A 16,023-nucleotide genomic window follows, 5' to 3' on the forward strand; every position below is an offset into this window, starting at 1 on the left:
TCTAGTAGCACAGATAATCTTCCCCTACTCCGTAGACGGAGATTCTGCCCTGGTTCCCCGAATAATCACAAAGCTTTATCAATTACAACACTGTTTGGCCTATTGGCTCAGACTTCTTATTAACTAACTCTTCTAGATCATAAATTAACCCATTTCTATTAACCTGTGTATCACCACGAGGCTATGGCTTATTGGAAAGGTTCTGGCATCTTTCTCTTTTGGCAGTTACATGGCATCTCCTTGACTCTGCCTACTCTCTATCTATATCTCTGTTCAGATTCCCCGCCTGGCTATATTTTGTCCTGCCATAGGACAAAACAGCTTCTTTATTAACCAATTGTAATAAAACATTCACAGCATACAGAGGGTACTCCCACATCACTACTCCTTTCCCTCTTCTTCCCCTTCTTCCTCGTCCTCCTCTTCCTCTTCCTCTTCCTCTTCCTCTTCCTCTTCCTCTTATTCTTCTCCTCTTCTTTGGCAGGGTCTCAATCTACAATACTGACTGTCCTGGAATTCATGATGAAGACCCAGCTGGCCACCAAGTTGTTACAATTCTCCTTCCTCAGTGTCCTAAGATCTGGAATCACACAAGCATGTGCCACCACGCCCACCACTGAAATGGCACCACATGTGGAAAATTCTAAGTCTATGCTCATCACAGGCAAAACATAACTGCACTAGAAGTATTGTATAAAATTACCTATGGGTTATGAGTAGAAGAATGCATGGGAACGTTTTTTTTTTTTTTTTAGACTTAGGTCACATCCCCAAGGTTCTTCGTGGTGGAAATGTAAATATTTAAAATTTAGGAAAATATCCTACGTCTGAAATTGTTGTGCTTCTAAGCAGTTCCTATAAGCCATATTCAATTAGTAATATATAAGGACATATATACTTATAGGCACCATATATAATATTTGATTGCATAAGTAAATTAAATACAGTGAAGCATATTAAATATAGTCATATACTAAATAATAGTATCAGTCAATGAAGATTGTACATATGACAACCCCACAATATTATATCACCTAAGTGATGATGAAATTGAACAGTGATGACTTTATCATATGTCACTATTATTAAGTAATGAATATATATTTATAATATATATATATATATAGTTTAATACAGGCACCTAAATATTTATTTAGTGGACTGGTTTTGAATTCTGTAAATTTAGGCTTACGAACAGAGAGACACTGCTTTACAAAAGCAAAGATAAGTGGGACACAAAGCTGAGGACTCTCATCTAGGACGCCATCCCTCAGTGCCAGCCCAGGCTCCTGTGTGACTGACTTTGTTATTTTGAACAGTGGCGAAGGGGTAGTAAGCAAAACCATTCTGTTAGAGAGGCCTCTCTGCATTTCTGGGTCCACTTCCGGTCCTTTCCTTCTGCCGTCTGTTAGGTCTTATCTTTGTATCCAGAAAAGAGAAGTAATCATGTGCATGGCAGGCACCACAGACAACGATCTTTTCTCCTTTCCAATCATCAAAAAAGTCATTGTGTTTTCTGGCTTCTCAATCTTACTGTCAGAACTCAGAAGTCATTGGCAGATATTCTTACCCACTTATGGTCTATTTTATGTTCCTTCTGAGAGATGAGGAACTTGAGTACTTTGCCTCCGTGTCCTAAGTTAGAGAAAAATAAAGAAAAAGTATATTGGCATAGCTGTGGAGTGAGTCAAAATATAGTATTTACCACCCAGGAATTGTTGGTGATAGTGTAGGTTATTTAACTGTAGGTCTTGTCTGAGATCTTTGCAAAGCTGTCTTATCTTTTTTGATGCCTCCACACATGCTAATTTCTTCTTATATTGTGGTTTGGAGTGGCAGACATTTGCAGCATTAGTGAAGCTGTAGCTTGCATTCTGATATTCTCTCTCTGTCTCTTTCTCTCTGTCTCTCTGTCTCTCTCACACATGTCTCATCTTACTCCTGATGAGTGGTTAATTTCTTCATTCTTTATATTTCATAAGTAAAATATTATGTTTACTCTAGGGGCATCTTTGGTACCAAGAGGCAAAACATATTTTTCAGTGTGCCACCTAGAAACGGGGCTTTTCAAGAAAACTGAATTTTCATTTCAAGGATTTTCTCATTTATAGCTTTTCTTCATGTAGATCTGGACTGGAATCCACTTCTAATAATCTCTTGTCTTTTTAGAAAAGACATCCCAGAAAATGAAAACCAGCTTTCAAAGCTAGGGCAAGTTTGCACAGGTGTTGTTAACTCTGCTTCCCCTTTAAGGTCCTGGAGAAATGCTAGGATTGTACTATTGATATCTCAAACTGAAAACTACTCACGAGTCAACAAGGATTGACAAGATGTGGTAGAGGAATATGGCCCCGGACTGTCAGTACAGGGCTATTTCAGTTAGTATTCATGCCATAGTTTATTGAAGACCTTAAAAAATCTTTTGATTTTTCAGGGCCAGGAGGCAGCAGCAGCAGCCCTCTAGATCACATGTTCCCAGTGACTGGAACACTGTGTGATCGAATAGAATGAAGCAATTAAATGTGCCCAGATAAGGAGTGCAGTTTCACTAATGGTTATTAAGATCCTGTTCTTTGTTGGGCAAGGTATCAGCAATAATTAAAGAAAAAAAGATTAAGGTCCTTGGGATTGACTGCGAGTTCACCTGCTGTTTGCTCCACATTCTGAGCACCATCGCCTATACTTCCCTTGTCTGCTTTGCATTGTAGGCAGCTACTCTGTAGGGGGAAAATGCTTATTTCAACCTCAATCTCCTTTGCTAAGTAACTTGTGTAATGTTGAGCAAAGAAGGTATTCTGGTTGAAAATTATGCAAGAAGAGAAAAAGCTGCTCTTTTCTGCCTTATTATTCCTACCCTGCATGCTTCTGAAGCAGCAGCCGGCTCCTGGGGATGGTTATCACCTGCTGGGCAGCTCTTATTCCCTGAGTGTGATCTCTACCGGATGTTGTTTGGATTCAGCACTGGCTCCTTTGGTCCCTCCAGGCTGGAGGACAAAGCAGCTATCTGCAGCTGCTGGGCTCTGGGCTGGCTTGCCTTCTCTGCTTGCTCAGTGCTCTATGTGACTATGGAATTAGTTTCACATATTAATTTTGTTTTATAGAACTAATTGTGTGAGTTCTGTATTTTCCTGCTGGGACCTGGTTCCTTCTTTAAACACTTCCACGGTACAAACCCAGTGAACCCAAGCTTTCCTTCCCAGTCACAGTGCTTGGAAAGAGAAAACACACAATTGCCAGTGTTCAGTAAGAATTATGTCATCTGAAACAACACTGAATCCCTCCGTTTTTGTTTCTCACTGTTAGAACAATAATATAAATTGGCAAATGCCTGTAATCCTTGGCTCTGTGAGATGTGATTATTCAATTATTTCTCAAAGTGGGTTCTACAAAAGTTCTTTTGAAAGTCACGTATTAATTTATGGTTCTGGTCATTTCCACAGACATATGCTCTGTGCTGTGATCCTCTGACCCCCCATTGTTGTTTATTGTCTCCCCAGCTTCTGCTGTCACCCCTCCTTTCTCCTAAACAGCCCCTCTCTCACTTTCTTGTCTTTCTGTGTATGCAGATCTTGTACAAGTGTCCCCAGCTGGGGAAAGAATGACACAGGAGACAAACAGGACATTTTATTCAAAGACATTGTTTTTTTTTTTTTTTTACTAGGCAAAGAATTTTATTAACCCTTTTCCAAACTTTATTCCCAGGCTTCTTCAGCTTAATTTGCTGCAAAGAATGAATTGTGTTTAAGCAAAAACTGAAAAGAGCTGCAGTGTCCAAGAGGCTTGGGCTTAAAAATATTAGCGATCTAGATTTGATCAGATCCATAAACAAAAGACCTTTAAAAAGCAGCCATGATATAAAATAGCAGCTCCTGTAACTTCTGCAAGAGTCACTTCTTCAGAAGTCCCCTCTGTTCAGTTTGCCTCGTTCTTAGAAGCCTCATCAAAATTCTCCACCAGGTCTGGGACTTCATCATCACCATCCTCTCCAGTAGCAAGGGTGCTTTTCCATCCACAGATTGTTTGGGCAGAGCTTCAGCCAGTCTCCTTAAACTAGTCAGACTGTCTGCCCCAAGCTGATTTAGAATGCTGGGAAGCATTTCTGTCAGTTGCTTTGTCTCGGCGTGGCCTGTAATAGTGAAGGTGTTTGCTGCTAGAGACGCCTGAACTTTAGGGTTGTTAAAATGGATCACTGTTCCTTGGTTTGTAAACATGTTCACCTCTTCAATACCGGAGATATTGTTCACCCCTAACTTCTTTAAGGAGAACTGCAGTTTTTTATCATCTGCTGTGGCTGTTCTGTGAACCACCTTCTTTCTGTGAGCAGTTCCTTTCCCACCAATGCGCACTTGTGCCTGCAGCTTGGCCAGTTTTTCCTGGTTCATGATCGTTTCTTTCATCTTGTTGGAGTGGAAATGGGGCCACGCGGGGGACTAGGGTTCGCGCTCAGGGGGTCTCGGGCGGACCAGCTGAGATAAGGCACACACACGCGGGGACGCAAGATGGCAGCTAGAGGGCAAAGACATTGTTCTTGGTGAGCTCTTAGCGCTTAGCTTTGTTGTTACTGACAGTAATTTGCATTGTTTTTTGTGAACATGTTTAATACTCATTAGAAAAAAAAGTAGTGAAGTGACATTCATGTTTTTTTTTAGCATAATCAGTCAAGATTCTTAGTCCCTGTTTCTATCTAGGAGAAACAGGATAAAAGACATGATGAGTTTGTTGCCTAAGAGTATGTTTCAAGGCTTGAAATTTAAAATGCTGGAACTTGCTCTTCCAGCTCAATTACAGGAAAATCTATACACCACGGAAGAAATCTAAGGTAGTGGGTTTATGTAGCTGTGAAGGAAATGGAAATGAAAAAGTTATTTGAATTTTGGTTTAGACTAAGCCAGTGGAAGCCATCATCTGCTTTCATGTTCTGTCCCCAGAATAACTGTAGATGATCAAATGTAGAAGCCCGACTTCACTACCTTTATTGCAGACAGTTTAAGGGCATTTGTTCTCTTTTGTCTCAGTTTGTAAACTTCCTAGTAACCGTTCCCACTTGCACAGCCTTTCCTAGACTCCAGCAACAAAGAGAGCCTTCTTTATTCAATACCACTGTTCCCAGAGGTGCTTCTGGATTCCCTCGAACAGTGAGATTTCATGCTGCACATGCATGAAGATGGACAGCTGTTCAGGTTCCTCCTGCTTCTCAGATGAGAGTTGGCAGTTCTCTGGAGGAGTGAGGGTAATGACGGAGCGGAACCTCCATGTGCTACAGGCATTTGCTGTGCCCATGTCAAGCTCACTTTCTGCTGAAGGGAGAGTTAAGGTGGTTTGTATGAACAAAGCTGAGCAAGGAGTGGACCCGACACGTTGGACACAAAATTATGAATGAGGAAAACTGGGTGTTAAGCTTGCCTGGTTGTTTCTTTGGAGACGCATGCAAGGTCCACAAGAAAGAGTTCTTACTGGAAGTTCACATCCAACTTCCTTATAGATAGAAATTATGATCTCATATTACACAGTTGCTTTGAGTTTCAAGAAACTTGCATTATAAATTAATGTAAATTTATACTTGCATGTTTGGATTTATTATTTATTGGAGAAATATCCAAAATTGAGAAGATGACGTCAGAAGTGACCCCAGTTAAAACAGTCCTGGGCATTTTTTCAATCTTATCCTACCTGTTTTATCTTCACGTTTGAAATTTATGGAGCATTTTAAGACAATTCCTGGTGTCATTTTGCATACTACACAATCAATACATTTCCCCCACAGAAGGATCTTTTAAAGTTATATGGCTGTATTCTGTTATAGTGTCTAACTAATTAAAATAGTAGTTTATGACATTCCTGTATTCTAGCACTTTGGAGGTTGACACAGAAGTACTCCAAGTTTAAACCTAGTCTGGGCTAGGTAACCTGATTCTTTCTAGATAGAGATGCTAATAAATAAAATTATAGGACTAATAATAATATTTGTTTCTTTTAATGTCTTCTTTTTATTTTGTTGTTGTTTATTTGTTTGTTTTGAGACAGGCTTTCTCTGTGTAACATCCCTAGTTGTCCTGAAACTAGCACTTATAGACCAGGCTGACCTCAAACTCACAGAGATCTTCCTGCTTCTGCTTCCCAAGTGCTGGAATTAAAGGTGTGCATCACCACTGCCTGGCTGAATATTTTTATTTTACAGTTTATAACAATTTTTCATTTCAAAGTATCTTTTAATACTTATTTGTTTAAAACAAGATCTAATCAAGAATCACATATTACTTTTGCCTAGTTGATCTTTGAAATCTTCTTTAGCATCTGATGAGAGCTCCCTCATCTTTCTTACTTATGAAGGGTATTTATTTGTTGAAGAATCATATAATTTGACTGAGATTATGAATTTGACCATTTTGCATTTGGTTGTCATCTTCCTGGTAGCATGTACACATTGTTCCCATATATTTTAAACAATGATTTGTTATGTATGCATTGAACATAATGCTGGGATTTAACATGATAACTGCTCTGAAGTGTATATATACTTTGATTCTAGCGATCCCCTATGCTTTCAGTCTTCTCTCTTTCCCCTTTCTTCTCTCCCACTAATCTTCCTTCTGTCAGACTCCCTTCTGCTTTTTTCATCTATGTGTTTGTGTCCAGTACATGGTTTATGTGAGTATGTGTGCTTGTGTGAATATATAGATTCCGAGAATTTACAAATGAGAGAAAGTATTTCATAAGTAGTTTTCTGAGTCGGGTTGAATTGGCCTAACAGGATGACCTCCAGTTCTATCTATTTTCCAGCAAATGATATAATTTTACTCTTCTTTGTTGCTGGATAAAATCTCCTTGGTGGTATAGCCCACTTGTTATCAACCCAACTGTTGAATGTCACTTCAGTTGACTTCATTACTTGACCACAGTGTATGAACATACATGTTTAACTTTCTCTGTGGTGTGGGATACAATGTGACCATCAGTGTTCCTCCTCCTGTCACTCTGCCTACTGACATTCTCCATCATGGTGGGCTGTAATTCTTCTAAATTAAGCCAAAATAACCCCCCTGTTCCTTAATATGATTTTTTTCAGGATATTTATTACTTTAAAAAACAAACAAACAAACAAACAAGTACTAAGAATGCCTCCAATAAATCTCATATTACTTTCTCCTCAAGTAGCCCTTTTTTCCCCCAGATAATTTTATATATCTACAAAAATTTTACAATCCACAAATGAATGAAAGAAAAAGTGATAATTGTCTTTCTGAGTCTCCCTGGTTTATTTGCTTATGCTTTATGGTTTCTCCTGGAAAGACATGATGTGATGGCCATTCTTGCTTGTCAACTTGACTATAACTGAAATGAACTACAATCCAGAAATGGAGGGCACACTTGTGAGAGATTTTCTGTTTGTTTTGAAGTGGGTAAATCCACTTTTAGTCTGAACGTTTGAGACACATGCCTTTGATCCATATCATGAGGCAGGAAGACATACCTTTAATCCAGGCCACACTTTCTGCTAGAAGCCTATATAAGGACATAGAAGGAGGAAGTTCTTGCTCTTTGTAGGTTTGCTCTCTCCTTGCTAGCACATCCATTCACTGACATTGGAGCCTACTTCTTTAGGATTCCAGCATATGCAGAAGACCAGCTGAGACATCCAGCCTTGTGGGACTGAGCATCTATTAGATTCTTGGACTTTCTGTTCACAGCTAGCCTTTGTTGGATTAGCTGGACTACAGTCTGTAAGTCATTCCAATAAGTTTCCTTTGTATATATTTAGAGAGAAAGATAGACAGATGGACAGACAGATAGATAGATGAGAGATTCCATCCATAAGTACTGCAACTCTAGACTAATATGCATGAAGAATCATCTAAGGAAGACACCAGCTGAAGATACTCTGGCCAGCTCGAATGTGTCAAGAATGGCTCTTGTATTCCCGCTGTCTTGCCTTAAAATCATTAGAATCCATTCCTAAATCTCGGAACCAAGGTTTCCCCTCTATTTTAGCCACTTCCTCCTCCTCGAGCTTACTACCAAGGTCCAGCTATCAACATATTAAAGACCTGCAATCAAAAGCCCCCTTTGGCTCACCTAATTAACATGCACAATAAAAACATGCCACTGCATCCTAGCCCATTCTAACACAGACCTCCCCTTTTTCTCTTCTTAAAAATTTTACCTACAAGGTCATTTGATGCTGTTTTTCTGCCCGAGTCAGAAAGCAGTCACTTTTTTCTTCCTCACTTAATAAAGGATCTCTCTGTAAAAACCGGTGTTTTGGTGGGGTTTGTGCCTAATCCAGGGTTTGGAAGGGAAGCCTGGATGTGTGAGGGTGGTGGGAAAGGGGGCTGTTTTCACCAATAACAGATGAAAGAAAACATGCTTCCTGAGTCTAGCTAAGTGAATGTTTCTCAACTTGTGGGTTGTGGACCTCTTTGGGGGCTGAACAACTCTTCACAGGGGTATCCTAAGACCATCAGAAAACATATCTTTACATTATAGAGTCATAAGAGTAGCAAAGTTACAGTTATGAAGTAGCAACAAAAATAATTTTATGGGGCTGGAGAGATAGCTCAGTGGTTAAGAGCACTGATTGTTCTTCCAGAGGCCCTGAGTTCAACTCCCAGCAACCACATGGTGGCTTACAACCATCTGTAATAAAATCTGGTGCCCTCTTCTGTCCTGCAGGCACACATGCAGACAGAATACTGTAAACAAAATAAATAAATAAATAAATAAATAAATAAATAATTTTATGGTTGGGGATCACCACAATGTAAGGAACTGTATTAAGAGTTGCAGCATTAGGAAGGTTGAGAACCACTGAGCTAAGTGAAGTAGCAAATTCATTAGTATTACAGATAAGTACATCAGTAAGAGGCTACATTTAGGTCAAGGGTCACTCAAAAGCAGTAGTTCCAAGAAAAATGTTGATTCCAATTCAGCGTGCATGACTCGTGAAAGTTGTCGCTGGAGCCCTGCTCACCGAAGGCAGTTCACCTAGTTAACAAATTTCCTTTCTCCAGCAATTGTTATTGCTTATATAATCTTGGAAGAAGGACCTTGTGCATCTTACAGCTTTCAGAAGTTTCCTAAAACCTGTAAATTTACTTCCCAAGTCTTGTAAGTATAGTTTACTTCCTGACTTTTAGTGAGTCTCTCTCCTGGATGGAATATTTCGATTGAGGTGAAATAACTATACAACAGCTTACTACAGTGAACTCATCACACCTTTTTATCTTTGCAGATGATTGCATTTTTTCCACCTTTCTGGTGGAATACAACTCTAGTAAGAATATATCACCATTTTCTCATTTAAGTCTGACAGACACCCAAGCTGGTCACATTGCTGGTCTACTGTGGGTAGTGCAATAGTAAGTACGGGAGCACAGACATCTCCCTGGATTCCTAGGCTTTCAGTTACATCAGATCAATGAAGCAGTGGGTACCTTCATCATGTTACCCTGTTACTGGGGCCATTGTCTGAAAACCGCTCTACGTACCATGAAGTTTATTGCCGACATTTCCACTAGAATTGTATTATTTGGAAATGTCTGAATCTAGGTTCCCCAGCTTACAAAATGGTCAGGTTTTCAATGCTATCCTTTCTCCAGCATTTTCTTTTTTTTTTTTTTTTTTTTTTTTTTTTTTTTTTCTTTTTTTTTTTTTTTATTTTATTTTTTTTTTTAATTTATTTATTTATTAAGGATTTCTGCCTCGTCCCCACAACCGCTTCCCATTTCCCTCCCCCTCCCCCGATCAATTCCCCCTCCCTCATCTGCTCGAAGAGCAATCAGGGTTCCCTGACCTGTGGGAAGCCCAAGGACTGCCCACCTCTATCCAGGTCTCGTAAGGTGAGCATCCAAACTGCCTAGGCTCCCACAAAGCCAGTACGTGCAGTAGGATCAAAAACCCACTGCAATTGTTCTTGAATTCTCAGTATTCCTCATTGTCCGCTATGTTCAGCTAGTCCGGATTTATCCCATGTTTTTTCAGACCTAGGCCAGCTGGCCTTGGTGAGATCCCAATAGAACATCCCCATTGTCTTAGTGTGTTCAAGAGATTTTCTTGCATACTAAGTGTAGTTAATTAACAAAAGCAAAGTATGTAGTAGCCTCCTGATCGCAGACCCAAGACTTTCAAATACAGACAATGGAGATCTTAGTTTTGCTTTCTGTGTAGCTACTAATTCATAATTTTTTGATGGCTCCAGTCTATTGTAGTTATCTTTTTCTTAGATGCAGGGGCTGTACCGTCATTGACTAGAAGAAGCTCAGAAGCTGCTCTAAGGTGGATTCTTTGTTCTCTTGAAATAATAATTTTAAAAAGTCCTTAATATCATTTTCAGTAAATCCCCCAACTTCACCTTTTATGCTTTTTATATCATAGTCCTAGAACCATTTTTAATTATTGGAACCAAGATTTATTGATTTACTCTTTTTTTCTTTTCATGAATGGCATTTGAGGAAGAATCTAACACTAAGAGTAGTCTTGATCAATAAGCCTTGACTGCTCTTGTTCATCAATAGATAAACAGGATATGGGTATATTAAAAAGAGAACAGTAAGCGGGGTGTGGTGGCTCATGCCTTTAATCCCAATGGAATGCAATGCAATGTGGATGGCAGAGGCAGGTACATCTCTGAGTTTGAGGCCAGTCTGGTGTACAGAACAAGCTTTAGAACAGCCATAGCTGCACAGAGAAACCCTGTTTCAAAATAATCTAGAGCAAGGGAGAGAAGGGGAGAGGGAGAGAACTTATAAACCATAGCAATTCAGTTATCATGTTTGATTTCACTGGCATCTTTTCCTTCTTTGGTAAGAACCAAAGAGCCGACTGGCATCCGAATAACTACATTAGAGCTGGTGTGTGTACTTACGGTCCTTGAGTTCGTTTCACTTGATCTTTGTCTGGAGTGGTGCTATGGACTACTTCAACTCCTCCTGTGGTCCCGAGAGCAGCTCTGTGATGCTCTCACTGATGCTGACAGCCAAGGGACCCATGCCGAGCTGCATGAGTGTGTTCCTTTCTATGAAGAGACCTCCTGGCGATGTTTTGTCTGTCCCAGGGTTTGTTCCTCTTCCTTCCTGTCCCAGGACTTACCTGTTTCAGTCAAATCATAAAAGATTCTCTAGAATCTGCTAATCCAGGTGGAAGGGAACACTGATTAGTTCCCATAAGTGACTTTGATCAATAAAAGACGGGGAACAAATCTAACTCTCTCTTCTACTTAAGTAACTTCTTGATGCTTTTCCACAAATGCCCTGAAAAGCCAGGGAAGTTTTGAAGTACTGGTCAGCTTTGCAAAATCTATCATGCACAGACTCTCCTTGCTTTCAAATTACACCTCTGCATCTCCTCATTCTTGCTCTTCTGTCATTTCATCCCCGAATAAACATTTATATGAACCTTTATTTATTTCAGAGTGAACCCATTTCAAAGTCATTTTTCAGTTGTTTATATGTAAGCTATTAATACAAACTCAAATCACATTAAACAAAAGTACTGGAAGTTAGTCCTTCCTCAAGATATATTCTCTATTATTTGAAATAAAATACTCATCTGGTCATAGGAGCAATTTGGTACTTAGATTTATTTCTTAACTCCACATTTTAATATAATTAACATATTTATATTGTTGCCAAGTCAGACTTGTAAAAGTGTAAGACAAATGTATTTATAGAAGTAATGTTTTATTCCAAATTCTCCTTTCCTCTTCATTCTTTACCTTTGGAAGTGACTATTTGTCTGTTTTGATTTAGTTTATCCTTTCATATTTCTAAACCTCTTTTTTCTTGGAAATATGAACTTCAATGGGCATGCTGAGAATTTTATATTCATCAACTCTGTGGCAAATATAATGGAGGAGGTCAACTATAATAAAAGTTGCCTAAACAATTTTAGCTACTTAGACACACATGATATGATTTACAGAAGGTAAATATGAAGATAAATGAGCATTTCTCAAAAATGCTGTCAAGGGAGATAAACAAGTTGCAGAAATGAATATAATTAACTAATTAGTGTAGCTCTGAAAGTGATGCAGATATCAGTTATAGGTATGTGTCCTCTTGCCTGCCCCGTACTCTGAGGAATGCCCTTCATCATATCATTACAGAATGACATCTGAATTAAGGGAAGAGGGGATGGTCGAAAGGAACATGGAGAAAATACACCATATATTTTTGTGTCAGAAGATAATTCATATAAGGAGTTTGGAGTCGCTGACAGAAATTCCATTTTCTTGTCTTCAGAGTAGCGTGGGAAGGAAGATATTAATGAATAAACGTGCAAATGAGAATCCTGTGGATTTGCTGAGTGGCTCTCCAACAATCAGTGGTGCTTTCTGATGCAGCAAGCTACAAAAGGCACAGCAAAATTAGGCCTTCGTTGCTGTGCACTAATTCTTGTACCTTTAAATGGAGAGTAGTGGAGAAACCTGAAGGGAACTATGTAGGAGTGAAGGGATTGGGAGTGGCTTCTAATGCCTCCCTCTTCCCTCCTTCAGTTAATATGATGGCTGAACAAAAAAGAAAAGGAGAGGAAATGCAGGTATATATATCCCCATTCTTTTGAAAGTTACCTAAGACTAAAGAGAATAAGAAATATAAATACATACTTCATTTTTTAAAAAACTCAGATCTTAATAAATCCTTGGTACATGAATAAAGAAATAAAATAGAAGCCTGAAAAAAATCAAAGCAACTTTCAACTCCAAATCAGAAAACAAAACCAAAACAAAACATGAGCCCAAAACAAATCCTGGGCCTCAGAAGGAACTAATAATAAACAAATTAATCTATGTTTCAGAGCCTCTCAGCGCTCAGGACCCCTAGGAGCTTTCTATTTACAGAGTGATTGTTTCGTAAGAAAATCTTTTGCAGTGTATTCAGTACTTGCAAAGATGGAGCTGTAGATGAAAGAAATTAAGGAAAAACAAAGTAAGCAGTTTATGCATCAAAGAAAATAATAACAATATGGATTTATTCCTTGCCAAGACCAATTTGAAGGACTTACAGATTTAACCCAATTAGAGCCCAAGCAATCTTCCGAAGTCCAATGCTTGTGGCTTCAGTGTCTGGTGAGAGCTCTGTTTGTGATTCATAAATGAGGCTTTCTAGCTGTGCTCTCACATGATGAAAAGGGTCATAGACATTCTTGAATGTCTCTTTATGATAGTTCTAATCTCTTTCATAAGCTTTCACTGTCAGTGATTGAAAACTTGAATTACTTTCCAAAGGCCTTACCTCCTAAAACCATTCTAGTGGTTAAGAGGTCATCATAAGGGTTCAGTGAGGGACCCAAAATGTTTAGACCACAGCAGATACATTCCTGCAGTCAGAGAAGCAACAATTACCCAGCCATCAGTGCACGTGTATAGCATACTGGGGCTCTCTAGAGGATCAGAACTGATACATAATGAAAAGAGATTCACTGCCCTGGCTTATAGTAGGGGTTGAACAGTCCTACAATGATGGCCTCCCCTCTGGAAAATCTGAGAAAAGAATAGCTGCTAAGTCTACAGAGCTGAGTGTCTCAGCATTTCTAAAGTAGTGCCATAAGCCTAGAAGACTCCAGGGGAGTCACTCGTCTTCAGAATACCTTGGAAGGCCGGAGAAACTGGAGTTTGATGTCACTGGAAAACTACTGATAAGCAGCACTGTCTGTAACAGACTCCTCAACTGAAGAAGTTAAGGCAGTGAGTAGCAACACTGCTTTTACTTTCTCTTTAGTTTGTCCAAAACTTGAGCAATCCTTGAAAGGTGCTCCTCACCCAGATAGGGTGATCTCCGTTTGCCTTTCTGGAAACATCATCACAGATCAGTGCAAATTTCAAATTGGCTGTCAAAATTAACTATTACAGCATGGGCCTTTGCCTTGACCTCTTGCCCTGCTGATCTGGTGGGAGCCCTCTGGAGAGAGGCATGACTTACTGTAAACCGAGACTACATGTTCATTTTCTTATTGCATTTCTCTCATCTTTCTTTCTTTTACTTTTTAAATTATTAGTTTGTTGAGAAGTTTGTATAGCATCTCTTGATAATAGTCAGCCATCTCTTTCAACTCTTCCTAGGTCCACCTCCTCTTCCCTATTTATCCAAGTTATGTCCCTTTATCATCCTTTAAATTCCACCAGGACTACCTTGAGCTGCTCAGATATCCTTGCATGTGTGGTCTTCCACTGGTGTATCAAACATTCTCTCTCTCTCTCTCTCTCTCTCTCTCTCTCTCTCTCTCTCTCTCTCACACACACACACACACACACACACACACACACACACACACACACAGCAGCAGCAGCTAACAATTGCCAAAAGCTTTATGACCAGGGATGGAATTTCATCTCCAATTTCCATCTCCAAGCTAGGATTTGGTCTGTCTTGGACTTGCATGGTCCTGTGCACACTGTAATGACTGCTATGAGCTCTTTTGTGCAGCTGTGCAGCTGTTTCCTTGTCTAGAAGACACTGTATCTTTGCAGTCATTCACCGCCCCTGGCTTTCATGCTATCTCCACTCCTCTTCTGCAATGATGCCTGAGCCTTTGGAGGAGGGAACGCAACATATAGAATCCATTTAGGTCTGAGAATTCTGTAATTTCTTATTCTTTTTATCTTGATATTTGCGGGTCTCTGCTAATTACCATATACTGTAATCAGAAGTATCTTAGATGAGAACTGAGAGATGCACTGTTCTCTACAGGTGTTTCTGAATGTAAGGTTAGAAACCGGGACACTTTGCTCCTTTAACTGTCTCACTAGCTCACACTCAGACATTTGGAATGTATTAACATTTCTGTTTCTTTGTTCTTAGCTGTTTTATGGTTTCCCTCTACCTCTTCTGCTCCAAGATAGAATGATTCCTTCTTCCATCTTTTCTCTGGAGGGCCTAGGCCCGTTTGTGTTTAATTCATCTCTGTGTCACAAGACATGTCTCCGTAGGGTGTATAAAATGGATTCTGTTCTGTGCATTACTTTGGGTCTTGTTCTTAGGATGGGAGTGGCAATCATTTGGCATTTTTGATGCCATACAAGTCCCATGGAGCATGTTCATGGGGAAAATTGAAATGCTTTGCTTCTAAACTTTCTGGAATGCTTTCTCCAAATATTTTAAATTTTTAGTTAGTTGAATGCTTAGTGTGTAAGACCCAGAGGTAGGTAGATAGGGCTAAATAGTACTAAAAATATGATCATATCTGCTAATAATTTTTAACAGTAAATTCACATAAGTAAACCAGAAGTAAAGCTAGAATGAAACATTATATGCCATAATGTGGATGATACATTAAAATTTTCTTTAATTACATTATGCACACTTCCCCCTTTAAGGCTGTCTAAGGACATCTAATGCAAAGCTTTGTGAATTTCATGGTTCAGTTAATGATTAGACAGATATTAAGCATACTACTAGAAGGGCTGAAAGCATGTTCCCCAAACCAGAAAGTTAATTTATGACAGAGTATGAGGACCAGAACTCAGTTCTGCTCATCTCAGTTCACTAGGCTGTTGATTATCTTAATTCCAGACTTTTTTGCTTCATGGCAAGAATTTGTAATAGTTTTTATTAGAGTTTTGCAAGTTATGTTTTCTTGAATTGAATCTGGTCTCATCACCTAATTAACCTTTAGCAATATTGCATTTTTTAGGTTACAGGAGAAATCCTAATGTATCAAGGATCAAATAGGCTGGGTATTTAAAGGTCAAAGCATTATCACCAGTGCAGAGATTGTGACTAGATGATTCGGAAGTGAAGGAGCTAAGAGTGATCTCAAACAAGGCAGGTTCAAATTCATGTTTATTCATAAATCTTAGCATTGACTTTGGTAAATATGTGTCTGCAGAATTTACAAATTAGTGACTATCAGTTGGGAGCATTTCAAAAACAATTAAAATTTAAATGTTATTTAAAAATATGTAGAAAGTCCCAGTCAAGTACTTTGGTAATTAAAATAATTATCTAAGGCACAATCAGTATAACCTCATGAATATTTCCTAAAAGAACAGAATGGAAAATGTCCTCCTTCTTCCATTTTCTCTTGTTT

General features: G+C 39.1%; 1 long non-coding RNA gene and 1 pseudogene across 1 annotated transcript in view; one reads left to right on the forward strand and one right to left on the reverse strand.

Annotated features, from left to right (window-relative positions):
* The window catches only part of LOC121447505, a 179,893-nt gene that overhangs the window by 31,975 nt on the left and 131,895 nt on the right, over positions 1-16,023 (forward strand). The window lies entirely within an intron of this gene.
* LOC121447504 lies at positions 3,684-4,397 on the reverse strand (annotated as a pseudogene).

Source organism: Microtus oregoni, unplaced genomic scaffold (genome assembly GCF_018167655.1).
Source record: "Microtus oregoni isolate MIOR12 unplaced genomic scaffold, Mior012 000004F_ref0000308, whole genome shotgun sequence".
Classification (NCBI taxonomy): Eukaryota; Metazoa; Chordata; class Mammalia; order Rodentia; family Cricetidae; genus Microtus; species Microtus oregoni.